The sequence below is a fragment of the Pelobates fuscus genome, chromosome 4, assembly GCF_036172605.1.
Source record: "Pelobates fuscus isolate aPelFus1 chromosome 4, aPelFus1.pri, whole genome shotgun sequence".
Taxonomy (NCBI): domain Eukaryota; kingdom Metazoa; phylum Chordata; class Amphibia; order Anura; family Pelobatidae; genus Pelobates; species Pelobates fuscus.
The window spans coordinates 207,706,137-207,727,825 of record NC_086320.1 but is presented as its reverse complement, the minus strand read 5'-3'; positions in this window follow the sequence as shown (position 1 = coordinate 207,727,825).

Here is a 21,689-nt window from a genome sequence, read left to right as displayed (position 1 = left end):
TATACTTCCTATCAGGCTTTGCACAGACCTAACTACCAGGGGTATAAGACACGGTAGGAGTAGACACAACAGTAAAATCAGTAGGACTCCACCTACCACTGCCTTAAGCCCTCCAAACCACTCATACCAGCTACCAAACCAACTACTTGGATTGTACCCTTTCCATACCTGAGTAGGCACATGCGCTAGTTTAACCATATGGCTAGTAAGCTCAGCTATTGCTTGCCCTTCGTCGTCTATTTGAAGACAGCAATTGCTTAGGTTAAACTTCCCACATACACCTCCCTCTACTGCCAAAAGGTAATCCAAGGCTAATCTATTTTGGTAGACTGCTGTCCTCATCCTGGTGTTATGCTTCGCTAGAAGATTGAGCGCTTGTGATGTCTCATTAGTGATAATCTCAACCACCGCCTGTAATCTTATAATACGGTTGAGCATATAAATAGGGGTTCTATAACCAAAAGTACCATCCTCAGCCCACGTGGCTGGCCCATAATAGTCTATGATACGCTGGGGAGGCCATTCATTATCTTCCCAGGTGCCTATCTCTATGGGTCCCCTTTTCTTCCTATGATTCACATCATACACTTTAACACCTAAAGTCTCACCTGTTTCAATCGGTAACAAGAAGAAGGATGGTTTGAGCATACCCAACACACATGCCCCTTCCCAGTCCTGTGGCAGCTCCGAGTAGGCTTTCTTACCACAGATCCAGTACAAATTTGCTGGGGCTCTCCAGGTAGATGTGATGGATAGATCAAACCACACATCCTTTAAATTGGCATATCTAGCAAACGGGTTAGATGGTTCTGAGACATTTGAAGCCGACCACCAAGTTGTATTCTTTGTATCATCATCATAAGCTTTTTGCCCTAGACAAGTTAATTCTCCTACAGAAGTATTATACATTATTCCTTTCCTTGCTATGCAAACATAACCTATGATGGAGGTCTTTAATCTCCACTCAGATTTACCTCTAACACTCATATGATAATCGGCTTGTGTAGATATTAGTTGGTCAACTGCCTCAGAACCGGACATTACCTCCTTTGCTTCCCAAGGCCATTGGTCTCCCATGTTAGTACCTCCACACACATAGCAGTTGGTAACATTAAGACTACCGGCAATACTTTCAGCTAAATCGATGAACAGGTTTTTAGCATTATGGGGGATCTTATTATCTATGCTCATCTCTTCATAAAAGGAATGGTATACTTGATGAGTCTGGGAGGATACCGTATCAGTCTCTATCCCTATAAACAATAATGTCCCAGGATCTAAACCCGTCCCGTATATCTGAAACCCAAATAAATTGCCATACTTATCTAAGAACTTGTCGGGGTTATTAATAAGTATATGGACTGGGTTACATTCCATAGACTTACAATATGGGCTAGTCGGCAACTTAGTCACTATCATGTCTTTGTCTACTGTCTGTCCCCAAGTCGCCCACCCCACACAAGACCAATATGGACAGAAGTTATAGTCTTTATTTGGGCATCTAGGACTCACATATTTATTTTTGCTACTGGGACAAATGTATTTATCGTTAGACCCATACGTCCTCTCCCATCTAAGATCCCCACATACATTCCACGGCTTTCTACCACTCGATATCGCTTTACACGCATCAAATAGCAGAACACCCGAAGAATGTACGGATTCTAACACCGTCTTATTAATTAGGGTCCCCTGAGGATCTCCATTCCTGAGAGTCAACCAAATTGTACGAGGCTGATACTCCGGACTGAAGCACTTAGGTTCTCCTACTCCTAAATGGCACACACTATAATCTATATTTAAGTATCTACATCTTGATACCTCTCCTTTACATTCGTATTGTGAATGCCAAATTAGGGTTTGGGAAATATGGTTACCTGTTCTCGTAGTCTTAATGCATACCTCACAGCTAGGAGTGTCGGTACCTCTACCTTCCTGAATATAAAAACACATGTAAATAAACACAATCAAAAGCACATCTTTCGCCGTCATCCTCAGTCTTCGTCCGTGCGATGGAACCTCAGCTTCCAGGATGTGAGGGCTGCAGGGAATGGAGTTCTGCTCGTCTTCACAGGTGTCCCTTCGGGACTTTCCTGGCTTATACACTATGTGATGGTAAGCGGACAGGCTTTATTATGGCCTTCTCACTCACACCTGTAACAATAAAATTTGTAATCCACAATAATTCCTCGTTACTCCGACTGAGTAGTGCGTTTCAACCGGATCTTGCAGGGATTCTCTGGATCTGCTGTAACTTGCCAAGAATCGACTGCTGCTGGTTTAACCCTGGAGTGATGTATCCACGGAGTCACTTCTGCTACTTTTATCGCGTATGAACTTATCCAGATAGGATTGGATGTTCTTCTTAGCCTTCTGCGGAATGTGATATTGTCTTAGGCTCACTGGATAAACCCCATGTTTCAGTTCAATTTTTATTGGTGGAATATTGCGGGCCAGTCCTGGTGGGTTGTTCTCTGCCCAAACTCCTGGTATGTTAAACAATGTCTCATCACTCCTAGGGTTTTGGCTAGTCAACACTGTATAAAGTCGCCACTCTTCTTCCTTTGGTACGGATAAAGTCATAATACCTGAAGGTCCATTAAACTTCAAAGATGTCGTTCCATTTGGTAGGAACGTAATCTGCGCTTGTAATTTTGATAGCATATCACGTCCCAGCAATTGGACTGGACATTCAGGCATATAAAGGAATTGGTGTTTTACTACGTGGCCTCCCAATGTACAGAGTCGACTTTTAAGAACCGGTCTTTCAGCACTTCTTCCAGTTGCTCCTATCACAGTAATAGTCCTTCCAGATGGAGGAGCAACTAGATTAGTCACCACTGAATGTTCAGCACCAGTGTCGATCATGAACGCACTCCTTTTTCCCCCTATTGATACATCGACCATAGGCTCCGCTCGACCAAGGGGGATGGAGCCCGGTCGGTATCAATAGTCCTCCATGACCGTGTCAGCCAATCCTACGAAGTCCCTACCTTCTCTATCGCGGGACCTTTGCGCTGCTGGAATATACCTGTCTTCCCTAACACTTCCTCTATTCCCATTACTCCCTCTATAACCATTACTCCCTCCGGGGCCTCCTCTACCTCTCGCTCTGCCTCTAAAGTTTCCGTAGCCTGCCCTGGGTTGGTCTCTCTCGTACTGCTCTCTTTGCGGACATTCGTTCCTCCAATGCCCTTCTTCCTTGCAATACGCGCACTGATCCCTACTCAAAGGCTCCCTACTCCATCTATTATTGCCTCTATCTGGGCCCCGTTTATCTACGCCTGCGATTGCTACCGCTAGCATATCAGCCTTTTTACGCATCTTGCGCTCTTCCTCTTTCTTATTTTCTGTATCCCTGTTCATATAAACCTTATTTGCTACCTCCATTAGTTGGGTGATGGACATACCTGCAAACCCTTCTAACTTTTGTAGCTTGCGCTTAATATCTCCGTAAGCTTGGCTGACAAAGGCGGAGTTAACCATTCGGGAATTATCTGCGTCTTCCGGATTAAAGGGGGTATACAAGCGGTATGCCTCCAATAATCGGTCATAAAAGACACTGGGCGCTTCATCGCTTTTCTGAATCACCTCAACTGTCTTCGACATGTTAATGGCTTTCTTTCCCCCTGCTTTCATGCCAGCAATTATAGCGTCTCTATAGGCTCTGTGTTGAACCATATCAGCACCATTTACGTTCCAATCGGGATCAGTGTTGGGATAATGTGTTGCGGCCCATGCAGCTGGATTAGCTTGGTTCAAAGCACGGGCTCTATCCTCTAGTGCTTTAATGGCTGCTTGATTTATTCTTGTCCTTTCCTCATTGTTAAATAAAGTCATTAATAACTGCTGGCAATCAGCCCATGTCGGATTATGCGTCTGTACTATTGAGGTGAACAGATCAGTCATGGCTTGTGGTTTCTCAGTATACGAGGAATTATGGGTCTTCCAGTTTAAAAGGTCGGTAGTGGTAAATGGGACATATACGAAGACTGGGTCAGCGTGTGCCATTTGACCTGCGGCATCGATATAAGCTGACCCGGGATTTAGGCGAAGAGGCATCTGATAGTGCTTTAATTGTTGGGCACCAGTCAACTGTCGGGTTTGGATGGGGCTACGTAGGGAGGCGTCAGTCATGGGTTCCGGTCGGGGAGAGCTAGGGTATGGGGATGTGGGAGGTTGGTTTTGGGAAAAGGTGGTAAATAGAACACTTCGGGCCGAGCTAGATGAAGCTTGACCGGAAGTCTGAAGTGGCGCCAAATCAGGATATTCATTTTTAATGGGGGTGGGTTCTGGTTCCGGAAGGGGAGATTTAGTACGAGGGGGTGTGGATCCTGTACTGGAGGAGGAAGCGGAAGTGGATGAGGGTAATGAGGGGAGGGGTGCAGGACTTCCTGCGTTTGCGTCACTTCCTCTTAACGGAAAGTAAGGGGGCGGCAAAGGGATCTCGGACTCAGGGGGCGTGTCCAAAATGGGCCTAACACCAGTCCTAGTGGACGAACAAGTCCTAGCTACCATGAGGCGACACTGCTCCTCGTGGCATGTCTGGAGCCATTTTGGCGAGTCATTTACGGCCTGTCTCCAACAGTCAATATAAGGAAACTGGCCGTAAAGTTCAGGCCTACCTGATACAGCCACGTGTAAGCGCTGTACCAGAGTTGGATCCAAACTGCCACGTGGCGGCCATGCCGCAACCAAAGTAGGCCACTCCCTAGTACATAAAGTGACCAAACGTACAGGAGACATCTTTACCCCAAAATCACAAACCTTGAATCCCTTTTTAAAATTCTTAACCATACATCCTAAGGGATCCGGAATCGTTGACTGCGACGCACCCATATTTAACAATGGAACGTCGTCGACAACGATTACTATACACGCGTACTATTCAACAATCACACCCGTTTCCTCTGGCAACAGCACCACGTGGTACGGTTACCAAGTGAAACGTACACAATAACAATAAACACTCAGGGAATTCCCGTACACACACAGCTGCTACACCAGTCACTATATAATCAATATTATGCCCTTTGGCGTAACTATACAGTCACCCACGCTATAATTCTCTATATACGAATTACCCGTCTATAACACACCCCAGTAACATCGTCTTTTACAAATAGCGGTTACAGTACGGTTAGCATAGGTCAAAGTACAAGTTAAGGTCACAATACAATTATTAGTGGTTATGGTGTTAAAACATGCAATTGACGACAATGATTAGTACTTATTATACAATGTCAGTAAATATACAGGGTTATGGTACCGTGCACTATAATACAGCAACACACTATTAACACTCTCGCTAGACGGCTGAGCTCGCGCTATCTAACAAGATATACACTTTACTAACAATCTTTAACACATTTACAATTCCCAACTAAACTATTGGCCAGTACCTTGAATGGACTACCTAAAAACAATCTACATACGTTTTGGTTAGCCACACTGCCCAATCACCACATATATAGCGAGCTAGAGAACCGAATTTACACAGGCGCCTCTTAGTCGCACTATACAACGAGCTAGAGAACCGAATTTACACAGGCGCCTCTTAGTCGTACTATCAAAAGTCTAGTGGGTTCCAAATTTACACGCCTTCCCACTTAGCCCAGATAGGATGAGAACTAGCGAACCGAATTTACACAGGCGCCGCTTAGTCTCCCGGTCCCTCCGACCTAGCGAACGTAATATACACCCTAGAACGCTAGTCTAGACAAGACACCGGTGTCCGGCTAGGGCTATTTACACCAGGACCCCGCCTGACTAACCAAATCAAACGGTCTGACTAAAGAGCGTTCGATCGAGCGGTGCGCCTTCGCTCCTTCCCTCCGACAGAGGGGGCAGATACAGATTCAAAAACCCCTTTGGGCCTACCGCACAATCGGTATACCCCTAGCGGGTCCTGCCGTCTAAAACAGCAGTTGTCTTACCTCCTCGTTCCTGAACCTGAGTTCACACTCATCGACGGGGACACCCCAGCACTTCTCACGTAGAGGCCGATGATCTCCTGGACAACAGACCAGTGGCGCCGAGACGAAGGGAGGTCCACGCAGAAGTTCAGGGGTGCAGCCGTAGAGAACGTGGGCAAAGATAGACCGTCTCACGCCTCTGCCTCTCAGCTACCGTTGAACGATGAGTTTCCCGGCCAATGCACCAAATGATACCGGAGAAACTGACGGAAGCCAAGCACAGAGAGATGGACACAGGTTTCTTCAGGAAGGAAGAGATTCTTTATTGGATCACCGATCGGGACTCAGAGGGACTAGCGTCACCAAAATACAGCAAAGTCTGAGCCCCGGACAATAGTGCAGGCTCCTTATATAGGCATATAACTCCTCCCATATTAAGCTCCACCCGCACATTCTCTTAACCAATCAACCCAAATAAGAATTAACTTCCTGTTTGACCGCATGGCTTGTCCAGCACAATGGAGGAGGGGAATACTATATCCTGTATTCTTGCACATGCTCCGTACACTACTGATCGTATCTTGCCTCGTGCAACCAACTGATCGATACGTCAGCATATGCACGTACACATGCCACGTGGTAATCTCGGCCTACTAAATTTATTTTTACCGAGATTCCACCACACTAGTAATGGTTGGGCCGTTTGCGGTGGGTCTATGTCTCCACTGTAGCTTGTGGCCATTATTGTACCTGTGTTCTGTTGTTTTACTCCTGCGCTCTATGCCTGCCTCCAGTGTTGCGTCTCTATTGTTTATGTTTCGGTGTTTCTGAGTTGTTTCCTGTGCAAGTCGGTCATGTGGTCGTATTTTTGTCATGACTGGGTGGACCCATTTGTGCCCATGGCTGTGTAGCTGTTCTGTGGGGTACAGGATGGATCATATAGGTCTGAGTTTGGACTGTGGGTGTGTGTGGTGCCCTGTTTGCGTGACATCACATCTCCGGTCGGTTCCTGGCTGGTATCAGTGACCGTCGGCTCTATGTTGTATCTGTCAGTGTGGTTGTAGTGGGTCTGGTTTCAGGTAGCGCGGTTTGAGGTTGCAGCGTTTATGGTGTATATGCTCGGCTGCTTGTGTGTGTTCACATGTGTATGTATGTGGTGTTGGGTCGTGCCCTGTCTATCTGATTGTGGGTAGTATAGGGGGGTGTTGGTGGTTGATTTCCTCCCCTGTTGCCATCCAGGTTTGCCGTTTCCCATCTTTTTATGTAGGTGCTGTAGTTATCTTGGAGCTATACTCTCCTCCTCCGCCTACTGTGTCACCAGTTGATTCTGAAAAGCATCAGAGGCGGTTAGTCTAATCCAGTGGAACCAGCGTTTGGTGTAGCGGTCGGGGTGGTTGCCTTCACGTCCTCGAATTTCCTGGTTGCTTCTACCTCTTCCACCCATCTTGCGATGGAGGGTGTGGTAGCCTGCTTCCAGTATATTGGGACCGTCGCTTTGGCCGCGTTTAAGAGTCGTGGGATGACAGATTTACTGTATGTCGGTATAGACATATCTGTGTAGTGTAGGAGGAATGTTGCTGGGGATCTAGTAAGCATTTCATCCGTCACTTCATGTATGACCTCTCTAATCTTGTCCCAGAACGTTCGGAGGCGTGGGCATGCCCACCAGATGTGTATGAATGTGCCCCTCTCGTTTCTGCACCTCCAACACGTATCTGGGATATCCGGATTTCTGGCGTGGAGCGCCGTCGGTGTCAAGTACCATCTGGTGTATATTTTGTAGGAGTTTTCTTGCAATCTTGCTGAGCTAGGCGTTTTTTGTATCAAGATGATGCATTTGTCCCAGTCCGCTTCCGTCATCGGTTCTTCAAGGTCTTCCTCCCAGTTTCTCATGCAGGGGGGTGCCAGTAAGTACCTTCCCGTAACCAGCATTGCATATATTTGCGAAATGGCCCGCGGTGTTTCTTTATCTTGCGTACAGAGTAGTTCGAATTGTGTGGGTTCTCTCAGCAGGGATGTTTTTTGCGGGATGGACCGCGCATATCCGGCTATTTGTGCTCTCGCCAGTGTGTGCAAGAAGGTAAGCGCCCTGCCCGGAAAAAGGTCAGTGACGCCTCGGACATCAAATGGTCGTTGGAGGACATCCATCATGCAGGGAATTGTTGTACGTCCCGCCGGGCCCGGCGTGGGGCCGTGGTCCCCTGCTGGGAAGGCTGGGTTGCCTCTTAACGGCAGTAGCGGGCCTGGATCCGTCGTGAGGTATTGCTTTGTGCCTTGTCCGTGCAAGATCTGCATGGTCGCCGCCACAAATGGGTTGGTGATACGTTTATGTTTGTATGTGGCTCTGGGTATCCATGGTAGCGTCCGTAAGTCGCAGTTAGCGATTTTGGATTCCAGCTGGGTCCACGGTTTCGTTCCGCTAGCGACCGACCAGCTGGCTACTCTGGTGAGGTGCGCCGCCTGATAGTATTTTTCGAAATCGGGGAGCGCCAGGCCTCCTCGGAGTTTAGGCAGGGTTAGTTGAGTGTGAGCTATGCGTGGGGATTTGCCTTTCCATATGAACATGCGGACCTCTGCCCGTAGTGTCTTGAAGAAGGTTTGTGGGGCTAGGATCGGCACCGTTTGGAACACAAAGAGAAGTTTCGGTAGCAGCGTCATCTTGACGGCATTTACTCTTCCTAACCATGACGCGTATAGAGAGCTCCATTTATTTAGTTCCTCCGTTACTTTTTTTAATATAGGGAGATAGTTGAGGGTGTATAGGTCTGCTGAGTTGGGCGTGAGCCATACCCCTAGGTATCGCATGCGTTGGTCGCACCAGCGGTAAGGGTGTTGTCTTTGGAGTGTTCGTTTGTGGGCATGGTCGATGGTGATGGTGAGGTTGAGGATCTCCGACTTAGCGTAATTTATTTGTAGGTTGGAGACCAATCCGTATTCCTCGAACTCTGCCTGTATCGCTGGTAAGGTGGTCTCTGGATGTGTGACCACAAACAGCAGGTCGTCCGCATACGCTAGCGTTTTGTGTTGTGTCGTGCCAACTGTGAGGCCCTGTATGTTTATGTTCCGTCTGATCCTCCGCAGGAACGGCTCCAGCGTCAACGCGAAGATCAGGGGCGAGAGTGGGCACCCCTGTCTGGTTCCATTGTATATCTGGAACGGGTTCGTCAGTGCTCCGTTTATCCGGATTCGCGCCGTCGGGCAGGTGTAGAGAGCCTGTATCCACGTAAGGTAGGTAGGTCCTATCCCGAAGGCTTGGGAACATCATATCCCAGTCTACCCTGTCGAACGCCTTTTCTGCGTCCGTCGACAGAAGGAGGGTCCGCGTTTTGTGTGCTCTGGCGTGTGCAATGAGGTTCAAGGCTCTGATGGTGTTGTCCCTCACCTCCCTGCCTGGGATAAACCCTGTCTGGTCCGGATGGATCGAGTCCGGCAGCAGCGGTGCTAGTCGCGTTGCCAGAATGCTCGCCAGCAGTTTGATGTCCGTGTTGAGCACTGAAATCGGGCGGTAATTTTGGCACAATGTCGGGTCTTTGCCTTCCTTAGGGAGTAGGTTAATGTTCACCGAGGTAAACTGGGCCGTCGGTGTAGCTCCGTCTCGGATGGAATTCACGGCTCTAAGTAGTTTCGGTTGGATCTCTTGCGTGAAGACCTTGTAGTATTGGAGGGGCAGTCCGTCTGGCCCTGGTGCCTTGCCCGTCTTAGCTTTCTTGATGGCGCATGCCAATTCTTCGGGTGTAATAGGCGCTTCCAGTGCTTCCCTGTCTGCTTCCTTTATTTCTGGTATGTCCGCCGAGTCCAGGTACCTGCGTATTTCTGCTGTTTTATGAAGTCTCTGGTCGTCCTGTGTTTCCTTGCGGAGGTGGTAGAGGTCTTGGTAATACCGTTGGAACTCTGTTGCTATTTGGTCCGGGAGGTGTCTGAATTGTTGCTGTGCGTTTTTTATCTTCGGTATATACAATTGTGTTCTCCGTTGTTTCAGGAGGTTGGCTAACAGTCTCCCGCATTTATCTCCATGTTCGTGTATCATGTGTCTGTAGTGTTGGTACGAGCGTTGGATCTTTCTGTTAAGGTGCGTAGTCAGTTGGTTACGTTTGTCGGTTAGCTCTCTGTATATCTTCGTTTCCAGGGTACGTTTGTGTCTGGCTTCCAGGATCGCAATTTCTCAGCTGAGCTTGGTTATTGTCAGGGACCAGGAACCAGACAGAGACAGAAGTAGATGCAAACACACCTTTATTAATAAATAACAAATAATTAACAAAAGCAAAGTCCAGGAATCAAGCAGGGGTCAGTCACCAGAGCGGGTAGTCAGACAAGCCAGGATCAGGAGCACGGAGAGCAGCGGAGTCAGGAACAAGGCCGGAGTCAGGAACCAGGAGCAAACAGGAAACACAGGAACAAGGAGACTTCTGGGAAACAGGAAACCACGCAAGGGCAAGGAGGTTCTGGGCTTAGCTGCTTAAATAGGCAGAACTGATTAGCAGCAGGGTTGATTACTACTCACAGGTGAGTAACCGTGGCAACAAGCAGAAGGAGCTGATAGTAATTGCAGCTGAAACTCAATCACTGAAACAGAAAAGGGTTGCTGTTTAAAACAGCAAGGAAACCCTGACAGTACCTCCCCCTCAACGACTCCCCCCATCTCTGTTGGTGGGTCCGGGCTTCATGGGGAAGCGGGTGTGATATGAACGAAGGAGGGATGGTGCATGGACATCAGAGGCTGGAACCCAGGAGCGTTCCTCTGGACCGTATCCTTTCCAGTGCACCAAGTATTGGATCTGTCCTCTGAAGATCCGTGAGTCAATGATGCTGCGTATTTCATATTCCTCATGATTGTCAATCAGAACAGGACGTGGACGTGGCACTGAGGTGGTGTAGCGATTACAAACCAACGGTTTCAAGAGGGAAACATGGAAAACATTTGAGATGCGCATGTTAGCAGGAAGGTCAAGTGCGTAAGCTACAGGGTTAACCCTTCGAAGTATGCGAAATGGCCCAACGTATCGGGGTGCCAGTTTTTGTGAGGGAACACGGAGGCGTAGGTTGCGGGAAGACAGCCAGACCCTCTCTCCGACCTGATAGGTAGGTGCAGGAAGGCGTCTGCGGTCGGCCTGGAGTTTGTAGTTCTGCATTGCGCGTTGCAAAGAACTCTGGACCTGCACCCAAGTGGAACGGAGTTCCCTGAGATGTTCCTCCAATGCCGGTATCTCCTGTGGCAAGAACGTATCAGGCAACATGGACGGTTGAAACCCATAGTTTGCCAGGAATGGGGATAGCCGGGAGGAGGCATTAATCGCACTATTGTGGGCAAACTCCGCCCAGGGTAGCAGATCAGACCAGTTGTTCTGGTGGTCAGAAATGTAGCAACGCAGAAACTGTTCCAGTGTTTGGTTAGCTCGTTCCGCTGCACCATTGGATTGCGGGTGGTAGGCCGAGGAGAAGGAAAGCTGAATTCCCATTTGCGTACAAAAAGCTCTCCAAAATCTGGACACGAACTGGCTACCCCTATCTGAGACTATCACTTTGGGTAACCCATGCAAACGAAAGATCTCCCGACCAAAAATTGTTGCAAGTTCCTGGGAAGTTGGTAGTTTTTTCAAGGGAATGCAATGCGACATCTTCGAGAATCAGTCAACAACCATGAGAACGACTGTATTGCCACGGGAGACCGGAAGATCTACGATAAAATCCATGGACAAGTGGGTCCAGGGTCGTTCACCATTAGGTATGGTTTGCAGGAGACCCACTGGAGGGCGTCGTGGGGTTTTATTTTGAGCGCACACAGGACAGGCAGCTACAAAAGCTGTGACATCCGAACGGAGACTAGGCCACCAAAATTGCCGGGATACGGACCAGATTAACTGGTTTTTGCCTTAATGTCCAGCTGCTTTGGGGTCGTGGTATGTACTCAATAGTTTCGTACAGAGGTTAATAGGTACAAAAAAACGGCCATTAGGTTTCTCTGGAGGAGCATTACTTTGTGCAGCCAGAATCTCCTCGCCTAGGGGTGAGGTGAGGTTAGTACGGATGGTTGCCAGTATATGGTCCGGAGGAATCACAGGAGTAGGGGTTATCTCCTCTCTAGATAGAGGGGAGAACTGTCGAGACAAGGCATCAGCCCGAATGTTTTTTGTACCGGGCAAGTAAGAAACCACATAATTGAATCTTGATAGGAAGAGAGCCCATCTAGCTTGCCGGGGGGAAAGTCGCTTAGCTTCAGAAAGATATGTTAGATTCTTGTGGTCTGTGAGTATGAGGATTGGCACTGAAGTACCCTCAAGAAGGTGCCTCCATTCTTTGAGAGCTAAAATTATGGCTAGAAGTTCTCTATCACCAATCTGGTAATTGCATTCCGCCGGGTTCAATTTCCTCGAGAAATACCCGCACGGATGCCTGGAGCTCTCTGGGTTAGGACGTTGAGACAGGAGGGCGCCCACTCCTGTCTCAGACAAATCGACCTCAAGAATGAATGGTAAGGCAGAGTTAGGGTATGCCAGTATAGGAGCAGCAGCAAAGGCGACTTTGAGAGACTCAAAGGCAGTAATGGCTTCCTGTGACCAATGCTGTGGATCAGCATCTCTCCTGGTCATGTCCGTGAGAGGTTTAACCAAGGAAGAAAAGTTGCGTATGAACTTCCGATAATAATTGGCGAAGCCCAGAAAACGTTGTATAGAGTGAAGACCCGTAGGTCGAGGCCATTTTAGTACAGCCGAAAGTTTCTCCGGATCCATAGAGAATCCAGCATCTGAGATAACATATCCCAAGAATGTGACCTGTTTGCAGTGAAACTCACATTTCTCCAATTTGCAGAACAGATTATTCTCTCTAAGTCTCTGTAGAACACGAGAAACGTCTGCGTGATGGTTCTCGAGAGATGTGGAATGGATCAGAATATCATCAAGATAAACCACCACACATTGCTGCAGCATATCTCGCAGGACGTCATTGATAAATTCTTGGAAAACCGCCGGAGCATTGCAAAGACCAAAGGGCATTACTAGGTATTCGTAATGGCCGCTCCTGGTGTTAAATGCGGTTTTCCATTCGTGGTCCTCTTTTATCCGGACGAGATTATATGCCCCTCTCAGATCAAGTTTGGTGAAGACCGTTGCTCCCTTGAGGCGGTCAAATAACTCCGTGATTAATGGAATGGGGTAGGCATTCTTAATAGTAATGCGATTGAGACCCCTATAGTCGATACAGGGTCTCAACTCGCCATCTTTTTTCTTTACAAAGAAAAAGCCGGCCCCGGCAGGAGAAGATGACTTCCGAATAAAACCCTTAGACAGTGCATCGGTAACATACTCCTCCATGGCTCGATTCTTTGCTACAGACAGTTGGTAAATCCGGCCCCGGGGATGATTGGTACCCGGTTGGAGTTCGATACCACAGTCATACGGACGGTGTGGTGGCAGAACGCTGGCTTGACCCTTGTCAAATACATCTTGGAATTCTTGGTACTCAGCGGGTAAGGAAGAGGCCGAACATGCGCCCAAAACTTTGACCGGTTTCTGGAGACAGGACAATGTGCATTGCTGGGACCATGATAATATCTCAGCTTTGCGCCAATCAATTGTGGGGTTATGCTTCTGTAACCAAGGGTATCCCAAAACAACCTGGTAATATGGAGAGGAAATGACCTGGAATTGGATCGTCTCATGATGTAGAGCCCCTACAGCCAGAGATATGGGCACGGTTTCTTGGGTCACGCTGGTTGGCTGTATTGGTCTGCCATCGATGGCTTCGAAGGCTAGTGGGAAGTTGCGAGACTGTAAGGGTATAGAGTGCATTCCTGCAAATGCACAATCTATAAACAAGCCTGCGGCCCCAGAATCAAGAAATGCCCGGGTCTCAATGGATGAATCAGGCCAGGAGAGGATAATAGGCACCAAGGGTTTGCCCACACATATCTCTGGGTCTGCAGAAAGACCACCCAAGATCTGCCCCTGACAGTATCTTGGGTGCGGACCCTTTGCCGGACGGATCGGGCAAAACTTTAACATGTGACCGTGGTGTCCGCAGTATAGGCACAGGCCCTCCCTCCTCCTAAAGGCTCTCTCCTCGACCGAGAGGCGTGAGAAGCCTAACCGCCTTGGCTCCACACAGACAGAGGACTCAGGCCCAGGAGGCATGGGAGGTGAGGGAGGTTTGGGTGGGCAAGAAAAGCTCGCTGCCAAATATACAGGAGGCCTCCGCAGGCGCTCCCTGGATGAGGATCTCTCTCGGAGTCTGATGTCAATGAGGGTGACAAATGAGATCAGTTCCTCGAGATCTTTAGGTAACTCTCTGGCTGCAATCTCATTTTTAAACACATTGGAGAGACCTTGTGCAAAGGCAGCCACGAGAGTCTCGTTGTTCCAGTCACCCTCTGCTGCCATGGTACGGAATTCACTGGCATACTCGACAATAGTTTTTGTGACCTGAGCATTAGGCATGAGTAGTTCGGCAGTAGGGGTGGAACGAGCTGGAATATCAAAAACCCTTTTAAAGGACGCAACAAATTCAGGGTAATTGTAAATAATAGGCCTCTCTGCCTCCCAGAGAGGTTTTGCCCAAGCTAGGGCCTTTCCAGACAGCAAAGAAATCATGAAGTGAACTTTGTCACTGTCTGTAGGAAATGCCTGGGGCAGGATTTTAAGGTATCCTTTAACCTGATTTATAAATTCTCTGCACTGAGCTGGGTTGCCCCCAAAATACTGAGGGAGCGGGACAGACCCAGTCATTTCTCTAGCCGCTACAGGTTTGGAGGCTACAACCGGTGCTAGAACAGGAAGTGAGGCAGAGGCGGCCGCAATCGCAGGCTGGCCGGGTACTGGATCCAGATGGGCATACTGGTCCAAATGGTGGTTCTGCTGGTTCCACTGGGTAAGCAGGTTAGGTATAGGTGTCTTGCCTGTACCATCTGTATTCATGGCCCTTGCGTAATGTCAGGGACCAGGAACCAGACAGAGGCAGAAGTAGATGCAAACACACCTTTATTAATAAATAACAAATAATGAACAAAAGCAAAGTCCAGGAATCAAGCAGGGGTCAGTCACCAGAGCGGGTAGTCAGACAAGCCAGGATCAGGAGCACGGAGAGCAGCGGAGTCAGGAACAAGGCCGGAGTCAGGAACCAGGAGCAAACAGGAAACACAGGAACAAGGAGACTTCTGGGTAAAAGGAAACCACGCAAGGGCAAGGAGGTTCTGGGCTTAGCTGCTTAAATAGGCAGAACTGATTAGCAGCAGGGTTGATTACTACTCACAGGTGAGTAACCGTGGCAACAAGCAGAAGGAGCTGATAGTAATTGCAGCTGAAACTCAATCACTGAAACAGAAAAGGGTTGCTGTTTAAAACAGCAAGGAAACCCTGACAGTTATTTCCTGTACTGCCGCCTTTTTGCGGGTCGCGCATATCGCTATAATCTGGCCCCGTACTACCGTCTTGTGTGCTTCCCAGCAGGTCATTGGTGTCATGTCTTCAGTTTCGTTATCTTGGAAGTAGTCCCGTATAATTTGGCCTATTTTGTCTATTACCAGCACATCTGATAGGATTGCTTCGTTCAGTCTCCAGGACATCTGTCTGGGCCTAAACAACGGTGATTCCATCCGTATGCGGATCGGGCAGTGGTCCGACCACGTCATTGGCAATATATCTGCTGCCTTGAGCAGGGCCAGGTTGTGGTGAGTTTTGAAGAAGTAGTCCAGCCTCGTATAAGTTGAGCGTGTCTGTGAGTAGAAGGTATAGTCCCGCGTCGTTGGGTTAAGCGCCCGCCAGCAGTCTGCCAGTTGGTGTTGGAGCAGTAGGCGGAGTGTGTTCGCGTGTCTATTGTGCGGGGTTGTGCCGAGTGCGGATGTGGTATCCTGATCAGGGTGTTCAGATCTCCCCCTACTATCAGAGTGCCTTCAGCAAATTTCATCAGGGTATTCAGTGCGTTCCGAAGGAAGTGGAACTGTTTTGTGTTCGGGGCGTAGATATTGGCGAACGTGTAGGTTTGTTCAAGGATCGTGCCTTTGGTGAAGATATACCTGCCCTGTTTGCATCTGACTGTCGCCTGTTCCTCGTAGGGGGTTCTGCTGGAAAATAGGATACCCACTCCCAGTGTGCGTCTGTCTGGGTTATTGCTGAAGTACCCCAGTCTAAAATTGCGGTCTTTCAGTGCCGGTGCTCTTCCGTCTTGAAAGTGCGTTTCTTGGAGAAACGCTATCGAAGCTCTGTAGTGTTTCAGGTCCCGCAGAAGTCTTGTGCGCTTCTCCCTAACATTCAAACCATGTACATTATATGAGAGTATGGTTAGGTCTTCCCTGGCGAACCTGCCAGGTCCCGAGTCTGGCATCCTCCAGACGGCTACAGGGGTGGATGAGTCTGCTTTGGGGTGTAGTTGAGTAGTATGCGAGTATGTGGTGTTGTGTCGCCGTGTGTACGGTCAGATTCAGTATTTGTTCTGCGTCTATTTACTTTGCCTATATGGCCTCTGTTTTTCTGTAGGGTAATGGACAGTCGTCCCGGGTGTTCGACCTCGTGGCCCGACCTGTTCGGGGGCTGGGTCTATTCCGGGAGTTGTGTGTCCCCTGTCGAGTGGGGATACCTATGTCCTATGCCCGTGGGGGTGTCGGACTTTCCGCCTGCGGCTGCTCAGTCCGCTTCGGAGTGTCTAGAGGGTCAACGTGTACGTGTATGTACTATACACCATCCGTGGTCTGTCATCTCCTAAGTGGCTATTTACTCGGAGCGCCCGCTCCGTGCCTTATTGTGCAGTGCGTATGGGTTCTTTGCGTGTGTTGTGGCAGTTCGTGTCTGGGTTGCCTGTTTATTTATTTTTAATTTTTTTTATATTTTTTTGTTTTTCCTGTCAACTGCTCTCGCGTGCGTATTAGTTTGTTTGACGCCGGCAAGGATAGGGCCTAGCTGGCACATGAGGTGGGGATGCTTTGGGGTGGGGTATCTCGTGGGTCGTATCGGGCCTGTGAGACTTCTCCGTTTGATTTGGGCAAGGCTAAAATTCCCAATGGTTTAGATGTTGCCCTGGTTCCCCACTCCTTGGTCTGTGCCACGTTCCCGTAACCTGGAGTTTTGAGTGGGTGTACATGTTTTTTTTTTTTTATAAATTAAACACCCTCCTGTCCTCCCTCCCCCCCTCCCCCCTTCCGTGTGTGCGTGTGTGTGTGGTAGGTATTGCAGTACAGAGATACAGTTTAACATTGCGGTTTTACGTACAGCTATTACTCTCCCCCCCCTCTTCTCCTCCCCCTGTATCCTTTTGCTTCCTCTTGCCTCCCCTCTCCCTAACCCTGTTCATGCCATGTGTTTCCATCCATCCCCTGCTATGCAGGGGTCCCTCAACCCCCCTCCCTCTATGCTCCCTCGAAGCATCATGGCTGCACTGTCCCCATGCTGGCGTATTCGCCGTATGTCCCACCCCTGACCCCTCCCCAAATGTCCTGGTGCCCCCCGGTCGTGCTTGTGTTAAGGGTCACGGCCCTGGTCGTGCCTTGCGTGATCCCCTCCAAGGTAACGTAGTTGGTGTAAAGTGTCTCTTTCGCCCTTGGTCCCCCGACCCCCACTCCAATTTCTGCATGCTTGTGTCCCCTGCGGTGGTACTCACGATTCAGCTAGGTCTCATCAATGGTATAAGAGTCCCCATGTCCTTACCCCAGCCGTGTGGTGCTGTGGTCTTTTACTGCTCCCTCTGCGCTTGGCCTTGGAGCCATTCGCGTTGACGCTGGGGCTGGGGCCGTTGCTGGTCTGCGTTGGGTCTGCGTGGTTGTTGTTGTTGCGGGCCCGGTGGTTGTTGGAGGAATGATCGTGCCAGCCAGTCCGGCACCTGTTGTGGTGGGAGGCCTAGGGTGTGAAGGAATCCTTGGACATCATCTGGCTTCCGTATGATTAGTTGGTCTTGTCCGTGTCTGGCCGTGAGGGAGAATGGGTATCCCCAGCGGTACGGTATGTTGGCTTGTTGCAGCGCCGACGTCACTGGTCGTAGGGCCTTCCTGGCTTGCAAGGTGTAGCGTGACAGGTCTTGATAGATTGATACGGTCTGACCTTCCATGCGGATCGCCCCCATGCGTCTGGCTGTGCGCAGTATTTCTTCTTTTAAATGGTAGTTTTGCAGACAGCATATTATATCTCTCGGTTGTTCTTCACGCGCTGGTACTGGTCTCAGCGCTCTGTGTGCGCAGATCAGGCCAATTCTGGGTATGTGTTGGCCCCCCAGTACCTGGGTAAAGATCTGTCGCAGTGTATTCAGAATGGCCTCTTTCACGGACTCCGCGGACGCGTAGGTTCATCCTGCGGCCGCGGTTGTCTAGATCATCAACCCATGTGGTGAGGTAGGCTATGTCGGCGTCCTGTTTTGCGACTGCCGTATTTGTGAGTTCCAGGTCCGTCCTAAGCGCCCTTGTTTCAGACTCTGCTACTGCCATGCGGGCCTCCACGTTTGCCACATCTGTGCGCAGCTGGGCCACCTCCTCACGGACCACGCGGCCCAATCTGTCAGAGAGGGCTTCAAAATCAGTTTTGGTGAGGAGATTGGGCAGAATATCTCTCCACTCACCCTCTCGTGGTTGCTGTGGGTCCGGTGAAGGAGATGGTGCCGGGGAGAATACCGCCGGCGTGGACGGGAGGGATTCTAGCTGCAGGCTTGCGGCCTCCATTTCCCTCTGCGGGGACTGAGCGCGGCTTGCGGCGTGGAGGAAGGCGCGGATCAATTGATCCCCTCCGTGTCCCACGGGTCTTGGGGTGCCGCCGGGGTCTGCCTGCCGTCTTGTGCGACCCATCTGGTGTGTGCAGGAGAGCTCGGCTTATGGTAGGCAAAGATTTATCGCGGGTGCCACGAGGAGCTGAAGAGTTAGGCGGCCATCACCATCGGCTGCCAGACACGCCCCCCCAACGCAGGCCTTTTGTAGCCATACTCTCATGTCATTCTGTTTCTTCATCATAAGCTTCATCATAAGGTTTAATACAAACCAAGTATAAATTCCTAGGAACAGTTCCTGTTCATAAGCCTCAGACCTAATTACATATTTTACAAGGGCATTTACTACAACCCGATCATTATTCTCATAGACTCTGTGTTTTCAGGTACTAATCTACCCTAATTCATGTCTCTAATTACTGCCTGCATGGCCATGCAGCACTAAAAGGGGGTTCTTAACAGGGAGCTTGACTTCTCACCTAGACTCCCTTAAACTCCTTCAGTTTTTCAGCATTTTCATCCTTTAAATCCTATCACACTTCGGCACCTTATAGGGGAATTTTAGTTACTGTCCTTAGTCTCATTTTGTACGCTCAGGACCTTTGGTTATAATTTCTATATGTAATATCACGGAATTCACAATAGATATTCCCTACTATCTTCTACTCGTATAACCAACTGCGTTGCTTTGCCACATATTCAGCATAGTTTGATTCCGTTTAGAGGCCACTTAGATTGTAGGGTTGTCCTTTCTTTTTTTAACTGCACCTTGATTTCAGGTTCAAGACAGCATTCTATCGCCAGTCGATTACTGGCTCGTTTTGTCTCCAGGTTTCAATCAGGTACATGTACTTTTCGTTTATTTAGTTAATCTACCACCTTATCAAGCTCACGCCTTAACACAATGGGGTATTGGGATACGGGGGCTTGATTTCCCGCCTTGCCTCGTCAGGCCACGGCTCTACTCGATAACTCGTCATACGTTTCATCAAACTCGCTATCTATGGACAATCACCCTGTTCCATACAGCCTCACTCTTTTCACCACCCTCTCCCCATCTGTTACTATCACATTTTTTCTTGGCACAATGCCTTTCCGGTTATATAGTTGCCATCCTGAGTGTCTTCCGTACCCTCTGGGGTTATGGTTACTACGCTATCATCCACATTTCTGACATCTACACTGAATTGTTCATACTTTTCTCTGTCTTCTATCCCACGTCTACAGTTCCTCCTCGTCTTGTTTTTCTTTTCTTTTCTCTCCCTGTAATTCGCACCTCACGGTTCATGTCAACCTTGACTCGGTTGCTACATACTTTACGTTCCACCCTCTTTAAGCCCCTGTATAGGGCTAGAGAACTGGCTGTTTAGGGTTAGATTGCTGGCCTTAGTTGCACTACGGATCTGGTCCCGCGAGGCCAACTCCCCAATCTCAACGCTGAGATTTTGCCCTCGGCCCAAATCATAGTTAGAGCCTCGCATCAGCCCACCTATCGGGTTCATAGCTAGGGCCTCACCAAACACGGCCACACGTTTTTTTGATCTTTTACTGTCACCGAGAGGCCAACACCCCGCCACCACGCTAGTGGCACGAGCCCCACGCCCAAATCATAGGTAGAGCCTCTCGCCAGCCGCTTGGCAACTAGCAGGGCCTCACCTGTCATGGGGTAGAGAGCTTTTCGCTTCGGCACTAGTTAGCCAGCCAGTTCTATGCTTATTCTACTCTTTAAGTTATTAATCAATGCTTTGTTGTTGTGATGTTCTTTTTCAGTACGTCCCAAGAAGGTAATATGGGAGACGAACCATTCCTTCCTAGTACAACCACTGAACCGAACCTGGAAGATTCCGGGTCAGGGACCAGCTCACAAGGAGAACTCTCTGCCATAATAGGAAGTCTGAACGCCATTCTGACCACTCTTCAGTCCTTCAATGATAGACTATCCGCCTTAGAGACCACCAGCCCGGCTCATACTGGCACTCCACACACTCCATCCACACACTCCATCCACCCCGCAGAGGTGGCCCCCCCGCATCACCTTTCACCCCTCCTCACGGTCTGGGTACTCATCCGCTTATTTGCAACGATTTTAACTCTGGCATATGTAGTTCTGCCAACTGTGGGTTACTTCACGTATGTGCCTTATGCCTCGGGGCTTATGGTAAGACCGTCTGCCCGTATATGTTGTATCAAAGATCATGAGGTCAGAGCTTTAAAGTTCTTTGGCTGTCAAGTCTGTCCTGCACTTGGTGGTATTCATTACACGGGTGCTACACTAGGTGGGGGTCACTCAGAGTGCGCTCTAGATGTTCCCATCTCCTCAACTAATCACGTATTATCTAATGTGGACCACCGGCATACTAATAAACACTGTCTCAGCATTGTTCTGTCTGCTCCACTTTCAGTCGCATCCTCTGCCTTAAATATCATTACCCAATTTCTCTCGATACTATATCACTAAGGGTTGTAGCTATATTGCGGGCAGGTGTAACCACTTGGCCTAGCAGGACGGACATCTCCACGTTACCACTCATCCCTACAACTATTGGTTGAGGTTGCCGATTAAGTGACGCTCAGTCTTCCCACCTATTGCAACAACAGCCTAGTCAAACTTACCGATAGGGGCAGCAACATTTACGTACAGAACCCTGGTCAAGCAGGCCAGTTGAAGGTTAGGCCGACTGCATAGCGGTCTGCAACATATTCTATACAATCGTTCATCCTCTTTGTCCTTTTGGGTAGATGGTTCACAGACCGTTTGACGGAGACAGTGTTAGAAGGTCCTTCGGCATGACATTCCTGTTCTGGTAGGGGGACTAATTTGAGCTCCGTATTGGGTTACGAGTTCATCCCGCCTGGTTCCGACCTACTTCCAAAAATTGTACAGTAGAACCACTATCCTGGGTGGCTCCCATCTGACAACACCCGATTCACCGGTTACTTTACACACTTCATAGTCCGCTTTTCAACATCCTCATTCAGTCGCCCAGCTGTTGGGACTCGACAACAATTATCACCGATAGCATTATTCGAGTGCACTTAAATATGTACAACAGGAACATGACATTCTTCCATGACTCAGTGGCGACACTCACAGGCATACCG